This window comes from Haplochromis burtoni, unplaced genomic scaffold, assembly GCF_018398535.1.
Source record: "Haplochromis burtoni strain Fernald_Lab_line unplaced genomic scaffold, NCSU_Asbu1 Contig_216, whole genome shotgun sequence".
NCBI classification, from domain to species: domain Eukaryota; kingdom Metazoa; phylum Chordata; class Actinopteri; order Cichliformes; family Cichlidae; genus Haplochromis; species Haplochromis burtoni.
The window spans coordinates 1,060,066-1,068,828 of record NW_024582577.1 but is presented as its reverse complement, the minus strand read 5'-3'; the positions used below and the strand labels follow the sequence as shown (position 1 = coordinate 1,068,828).

At 40.0% G+C, this 8,763-nt stretch overlaps 1 pseudogene; it reads left to right on the top strand.

The window, feature by feature from the left end:
- Window positions 1–8,763, top strand: part of LOC102299488 — a 51,258-nt pseudogene that overhangs the window by 5,059 nt on the left and 37,436 nt on the right.

Sequence of the window (8,763 nt, the reverse complement as noted above, 5' to 3'; positions counted from 1 at the left end):
ATTCTACCTTAATTGTTTTTCATGATACAGTTGAAAAATAGAACAAATTGAAATTAAATATTGTTCCTATAAACATATACTGACTTGTGTTTATTGCATCTTCCAAGAAATTTCTATATTCTCATAAGCTTTGACTTAATTTATTAAAAATACATCAGAGGGGATGTTCCACCTTCACCATCCTGCATACAGTGGACATCGTCGTTCACATAATAGAGACTGGCTACACACGTAAACACAAAACATTGTATCGATCAAAGAAAGTACACAGCCAGAGCTTTTATCAACTTCAATTCAATTTGATTCAATTCAATTTTATTTATATAGCGCCAAATCACAAAAACGTTGCCTCAAGGCCTTTATATTGTAAGGCAGACCCTACAATAATACATTGAAACTTGAAACTTGAAAAAAGCTTTTGATGCAATTGGCCAGATATTATTTAATAAATTGGAAATGCCATTAGAGAGGTGAATAGTTATTTAAATAACAAGCAACAAATTATGAAGATGGGTAAACATTCATCAAAATGTTTGAGCACTGGTTGTGAAGGCCACTTGGGTAAATATTGGGCCCAAAACTTACGATCTTGTATAAAATGACATCGTCGTTCACATAATAGAGACTGGCTACACACATAAACACAAAACATTGTATTGATCAAAGAAAGTACACAGCCAGAGCTTTTATCAACTTCAATTCAATTTGATTCAATTCAATTTTATTTATATAGCACCAAATCACAAAAAGGTTGCCTCAAGGCATTGGTTGGGAAGGTGCACATGGGTAAATATTGGGCCCAAAACTCATGATATTGTATAAAATGATGTAGAGCATTAGATATATTACAGTTCAATTTATTTTTGGATAACACATTTTATGTCATGGAGAGCATAAACAGCACTTTTTGGAGATCCTCACAAAATTTGACTCAACTAGAATGATTGTTAGATAAAAGAAATTATCACTGATTTTAAGCAAAACAAAATTTATGATAATTGGAAATTCTAGGACAGGCATGGATGTAAATGTGATGATAAACAGAGATAGAGAGTATACCAGATTTTTTTGTAGACTATAAAATCAACTGGAAACGTCAAATAAAATATGTACAATCAAAATGGTCAAGAAGCATTTGTTAAATTATTTAAATCATAAATCACTTCATATACTTTACTGTTCTCTTATATTGTCAACGTTACATTGTTGTGTAGAAGTGGTGTGCAGGGACTTTTACAGAAAGGCGAGCAGAGACAGCTGCTTTATGATAGTGCTGTTTAGGATTCAAGGGACAGAGAGCTTCATTTTAGGATGTTTTAATTTGTATTTTTTTTTTTAGATTTAATTTATTGATTGGCATGACATTAAGTCCATCCATCCATCCATTCGCTTCCGCTTCTCCTTTTCAAGGTTGCGGGGGGCGCTGGAGCCTATCCCAGCTGTCATAGGGCGAGAGGCGGGGTACACCCTGGACAGGTCGCCAGTCTGTCGCAGGGCTAACACACAAGGACAGACAACCATTCACACTCACATTCACACCTAGTGGCAATTTGGATTATCCAATTAACCTATCCCCACAAGCTGCATGTCTTTGGACGGTGGGAGGAAGCCGGAGTACCCAGAGAGAACCCATGCAAACACGGGGAGAACATGCAAACTCCACACAGAAAGATTCAGGACCTTCTTGCTGTGCGGCAACAGTGCTAACTACCGTGCCACCGTGCTGCCCTATGACACTAAGTAAAAGGACAAAAAGGACTATTTGATCCCCATGAACGAGGGCTTGATGGAAAAACATTTGTTGGCAATCACTGTAGTACAATGTTTATTGTAGTCAGTCACCAGGTTTGCACACATGTCATGAGGGATTTTGCCCTACTTCTCTTTACAGGAATTCTCTAAATCCTTTAGGTTCAAAGTTTTCAGAGCCCTCCACAGATTTTCTGTGTTACTTAGGTCTGAAGAGTGGCTAAGACATTTCATGATCTTAACCCTCTAGAGTAACCAGATGCACCCATGCATCATATCTTTCTGAGCAGAAAAACAGCCCAAAATATGTTTTCAGAGCCATGCTTGAATGTGGGGGTGGTGTCCTTTGGGTCATACTCAGCATTTCTCTTCTCAAAGCGGTTCAAGTTGATACCAAAGAACTCAATTTGGGTTTCATATTAAGACAACTCTTTTCCCCAAGCCTTTTCTGAATAATTTAGGTCTCCATTGGCAAACTCACCAGTGTTTGCCAGTGAATGGTTCAGAATCCCCATGGATGAACTTAAGCAAGTGACTGGGGAGAGGAAGGTCTTGTTTTCTATGCTGACTGTTGCGCACCATGCTGGCTTCTGACAAACATTGGATGGTTGGTTGGATGGTGCTCTATGTAAAGGGACAACTACATACCTTCAGTTTAATTATCTCCCCTTACCTGAAATCAAATATGCTACCTCATACCCACAGAATGACTCCCTTATCTTCTGTTCCTCTTGTGCTGGGTGGCTTGTGGCTTAAAGTTGAAGATCTAGTTTCACCTGACCCTCCAGCTTTTTGGCTTTATGGCAGGCAGGATGTAGGACCCAAATGCAGGGCAGGACTTACGACACGTAGGGATGAACTAAAGGAGGCAGCTTTTATTGCCCTATAAAAAACTTGAATACAAAATACACGAAAGAAAACATGACTGGAAATTAGAAAACTAGGAACGAGAAGTAGTAGAGAGTAGAGGAGTTGTCGAGTAACAACGGAAACTAGGAGCTCAGAGGAAACACACAGCACAGAAAGGGTAATGACGCGACAATGGACAGTTGAAAACACAGGGCTTAAATACACCAGGGAGTGGCGAGGGAATGAGAACATGGAACATGAAACGTGGAACACAGTGAAAGCGAGGTAACAGAAACCTAAGGACTAGAAACTAAGAATATAACATAAGCAGAAAACAATAATGAGAATCAAAACCATGAAAACCAACAAATCCAAATATATAACTAATCAAAACACACTGGGTCCCAGACCCAGTTCTGAGACACTTCCGAGTTTGAAGCTGGGCTATAGATCACTTTCGATCCTTGCCATCAGGGTGATTCCCATTCACCAGGTCACCAGGTCTTCCTCACTGGGGTCACCCCACTAAAAAGATCTGCCTTCTCTGCTGGTGAGAAAACACTGTTTTGGTCTAATCCGCCGCAAGGATTTGAAATAAACGCGTGTAGGTTTAACCTGCCGCAAGGGTCTGTAGGTCATGCACATTCGCCCAGAGCAGCAGCCGCAGCACAGCGTGCCAGAGGATTTTCAGTCTGGCCCACCGGAGGATTCGGAGCACAACCCTCCGGAGGATTTGTGGCCCAATACGCCTCCTCCCTCTTCCTGGAGGAAGTGGCGTTCACACCACCATCATGCTGAGAAAACCCTGTTGGTGAGTAAAAAGTGACTGTTTTTCTCATGCTCAGCCTGAGCATTTTGATTTTGGACCAACCACTGCTAAGCTAACAGGGTCAGAGACTGATTGTTTTGTTGCTGTGCCACTAGACCCCGTGCTCCTAGTTGTTCCTAGTTCAGAGACTGCTAACCATGATGCTCCTCTTAGTGACTGTTTTGTGTTTCCACCTGTTCTATCAACTGAAGTCTCTGGTGTTGCTCATTTGATCTTTCAATAGACTAATGTTAAGGTCAGTGGGGAGACAGCCTCAACTTCTAAGTTTCCCCCTAAATTTCCCCCAGTGAGATCTGATCTGTTTTCAAATTATTGTTTATTTAATTTTTTGAGCAGTGTAATACTCTGTTTATTGACACATTAGCAGCATCAAATAAAGAGCATCAGGTACTATGTCATCACCATTGATGAGTGTAACCCATGTGAAATACAAAGCTACAAACCCCTTTTCGTCATTTAAAGCTATTGCTTATCATTATCACACGGGAGTGCTGTCAGGCTGTCTTGCGTTTATGACCTTGCGTCTTGTGCACAGGAAGCATTGTCTGTCCCTTCCCGTGAGATCTAAGCTTAGATAATGTATTTTACTAGCCGATTAAGCTCAGAAACCTCAGCTATGAGAATGCCCCCTAGCCATATCACAGTAGGGGGAGGTAATTAAATATAGGTACTTTCACCGTTTATATTAAAAAGGTTCATTCTTAAGAAGCCAGGCTAGGGTTGTTGTTTTTTTTTTAAGTATTTGCACTGTATATTAAGGTACATTTAGTTGTTAAGATGTAAGGATGAAAATGGCACTTTTCATTGTAAACAGTGATTATTTAGGATGGATTTCAATAATCGATTTCCTGATTCAAAGTGATTTTAGCTTGATATTTTTGCAATATTGATTAATTATATCCTGAACTGAATTTTAAATATAAATGTATTTTCCCAGAAACCCCAGAATCTCAGGTTAAAGCTCACAACTATTTCAACAACCACCAAACAGCTAAAACAGCAAATGAGAGCAGATAAAGCTCTTTAGCTCGTCTCACCTGACAGCACGTAAACAGACACGCCCTCTGGGCTGAAAGCCGACATCTCACAGATTCTGTAGCTCTCTCGTGATGTGGTATGAGTCATTGACTAGGAAAAGAAGCTAATGATCTCTTGTTAAGAACAGAAAATGTTGTTGTGAGGAATGGGCACCTGAGCTCCTTTAAACAGTTGAGAGGTCAGTTTCGGCTTCCTTCTTCTGACTTTTTTAGATTTCTGCAGCTAAGAAGCTTTTTAACAAAACATAAAGAATGGAGGCAAGTTTTGGAACCCTCATCCATTGAGGAACTATTTCTAAAAATATTTCAAAGTAATTCCTCCCCAAAATTAATCAGTAATTTTTATAACGCATTTATGAGTTTCAATACAAATGCAACTTTGAATATTAAGGCAAGGTGGGAAGCTGAGACTGGCACTCAAATCTCAGACGACACCTGGGAAGAGGTATTCGGTGAAGCCCATCTTGTGACTAATTCTGGGCTGTGGAGAGAATTTAAATGGAAGGTGGTCATGAGATATTTTAGAACCCCAGAGATAATTGCCGAAATGAAGCCTACAAATCCTGACACCTGCTGGCAAAATTGTGGTACTTATTTAGGAACCCACTCACATACCGTATTTTCACGACCATAAGACGCACTGTACTAAAAGGCGCAGTCTCTCAAGGTTAAATACACGTAGACATTGAGGGCTAGCAGGAGGGACCATGCGCTTACCTGCTGCTCTCTGGCAGGTAGCTCCATGCCCTCCTGGGTTTTAAATGCACCTTAGAACACACATGCATCAACACTACAATGAGCGGGTGGAGGGAGGTTTGGAGTCTTCTCTCACCCCCAAACAAACCTGCTACCAAATGTGACTCTGGGATACACTCTTTATGATAACTGCCTTGAACTTGGAATTGGATTCCGGGGAGCACTGTCATTAGCCAGTGGTCAAGAGGATCAAATTGTAGTAGATGATACATGTGTTGGAAATCCTCCAGTCATAGGGGTTGTGGGTGATTCATCTTCTACAAATTCTATTGCAATCTCCAACGTCTTAGGCTTGTACAGAGTACCTATGGTAAGTTTTCTGCTTGACCATGTAACAGTTTTCATGGATTAATTTGATTTAATTGAAAATGTAAAACCATTTTATGAAAAAAATAATGCAGTCATGATGACAAAGTTAAGATATCTCTACGTGGATAGCTCCCCAATATACAGTCTGTATCTTTCACAGGTGAGTTATTTTGCCACATGTTCCTGCCTGAGTGACCGTCAAAAGTATCCATCCTTCTTTAGAACGATCCCAAGTGATGCTTTCCAGGTGAAAATTTGTCATCACAATTAAAATGGAAACGCAAAAGTTGTTTCAATATCTGTGTAAAAGAAGAAAAAACAAAGGATAGTGAAAATATTAGAAATAATAATATACTTAGTTTTGAGAATTATACTCTATTTAATATCTGTATCTATCTTTATGATCCAATACCGACCGAGTACTTAAAGCGACTTAAGGCAGTTTATGGATTGCCATTATTTCGATTGTGTCAAAATATAATGAAATCTATATTTGTGATGAAAAAAAATATAACACCTGTTTTCCTTTTTTACGTGCACTTGACATGTTAATCTGTATTCACTTAGGTACGTGCAATGATCCAGATTCTAAAGCATTTTGGCTGGACTTGGGCAGGTCTGCTGTCAGTGATGATGATTATGGGCTTCATGCAGCCAGATCCTTTCAGTCTGAGCTGAGTGTGTCTGGTGAAGGTTGCCTGGCCTACACTGAGGTTTTACCCTGGGACAAAGACACAGATGAACTCCGGAGGATTGTTGATTTGATGAAAACCTCTACAGCTCGAGTTGTCATTGTCTTTGAACATCCTAGTCGCATGATGCACCTTATGGATGAGGTTTCACTTTAAAATACTTTAAATAATTACTAGTTACAGAGGTCTTCATAATTATATTGTTTAAAACATGTATTACATATCATTGTGAGTGCAGAAATGAGTACAGAAATTTAATAATTCAGAATTCATTTTAAAGATCATAAACTGTTTATGTTTATGTTCATAAACCGATGCCATATCTCACCTGCTTCACACATCCCTGAGTCACCTGGACACTGGCAGAGGATGCTGTTCGTGGACTACAGTTCAGCATTCAACACAATAATTCCCTCCAAGCTTTTCACCAAGTTGACGGATCTAGGACTCAGCTCATCACTGTGTCAGTGGATCCTCAACTTCCTCACAGACAGCCCCAATGCAGTGAGGGTGGGAAAACAAGTCTCCCCCTCCATCTCACTCAGCACTGGAGTGCCTCAGGGCTGTGTTTTAAGCCCCCTGCTGTACTCACTGTACACTTATGACCAGAGGTGTGGACTCGAGTCACATGACTTGGACTCGAGTCAGACTCGAGTCATTAATTTTATGACTTTAGACTTGACTTGAAAAAATGTTCTAAGACTTGTGACTTGACTTGGACTTTTACACCAATGACCTGGGACTTGAATTGGACTTGAACCGGTTTACTTGAAAAGACTTGATATTTACCCCAAATATAAAATTTAACATGCATATTATATAGAGATTGAAAATGTGACGTCATTCACGGGTAGAACCGCAAAGGATTCTGGGAACTCGTGGCAAGAGGTACTAGCGCACGCAGGCTTTCAATTGAAATCAGTCACACAGCGATAAAAAGAAACACAAAAATGGCAAGAAGCTGTTGTATTATTAACTGCAATAGCCGGTCGCATGACAGCCACGGGAAGCCGACGGGTAAAGAGATCGGTTGTTATCGGATTACGTCGTTGAAGAGAAATTGTTCGAGCCATGTTTCCGAAGTAACAAAGAGGCGACGGTTGCACATCGCATAGTCCAGAACATCCAGCCACGGTAGTTGCCAGCATCCATGCTCACATAAGACCAAATATAACGTCCCAGAACACTCCAGCTCACAGGTTAGTCTGCTCCAAGCATTTCACACAAAGGTCAGTCTGCTTTTGTAGTAGTTAATACGTCATTTTCATAACATAATTGGTGATATAGGTTACAAGCAAGTCTGGCGCTGAACAGAAATTGTCGCGCTATGCTCCTTTGTTTATTGTGCATAAATAGTGAATTGTCCTGACACAATATTGTCGTTTCGCTTCTGTTATTATGGTACATTGACAAAAACATATACTTTTATTCACAGGATAAAACAGGTTGTTTTGTATCACTAATTGTCCCAGTGCGATTACACATACAAGTATTATTGTCACTGCTACATTTCTGTAATGGACCAGAAATTATTTCCACTACTAATTAATTACCGTTGAGCTCAAAGGTCCTATTAATAAACGGTTAACGAATGTGTATTTATGATTGTGAGACTGGTAAACTTATGATACGTACGATGGTCTTTCGTTCTACACGGTGCATTTCAAGGTCCTGTACCCATCCGTCGGTAAACTGTACCTGGGCTTGTTGCAGTGACCTGAAGTTACTAAACTTCATGAGTGTATGCACTCACTCCAAGAAGCCGTATAATTATAAATATGCATATAAATATGCTACGGATGAGATAGCTGACTTCATCTAACTAGCAAATGTTGTCCAGGCTACGTTGGTGATGCAGTTTTTTTTAATGTGTATGATATTTTTGTCATGCGATTTTAAAGCTGGTCCTACAACCGCATCCAAGAATAACATGCAGCTTATCTCAGAACTGTCGGTGAAAATTATTCTTGGAGCTAGGTTTAATTGAGCTGCATTTTAAAGAGGTGCAATTTCACAATTTGTGTATATTTTCTAAGTTCACTATTTTGTCATGTGTTGAGAAAAACACAGATTTAAAAATTACATGGTCTAATATTTACATTTAGCATAACTGCAACATTTTTTTTTTTTTTTTTTAAAGACTCGAAAGGACTTGAAATTCAAAGTTTCAGACTTGTGACTTTACTCGGACTTTTACACCAGTGACTTGAGACTCGACTCTGACTTGCCTGACATTACTTGAGACTTGACTTGAGACTTGAGGATAAAGACTTGAGACTTACTTGAGACTTGCAAAACAATGACTTGGTCCCACCTCTGCTTATGACTGTGTAGCCACATCAGACACCACCTCCATTGTCAAGTTTGCTGACGACACTGTTGTTGTGGGCCTGATCTCCGACAACATCGAGACGGCCTACCTGGAGGAGATTAGGAACCTGGAGACCTGGTGCCAGGAGAATAACCTCCTCCTAAACATCAGCAAGACTAAGGAGCTGATCGTGGACTTCACTACAAAGCAGGCGAGGAATTACAAACCCCT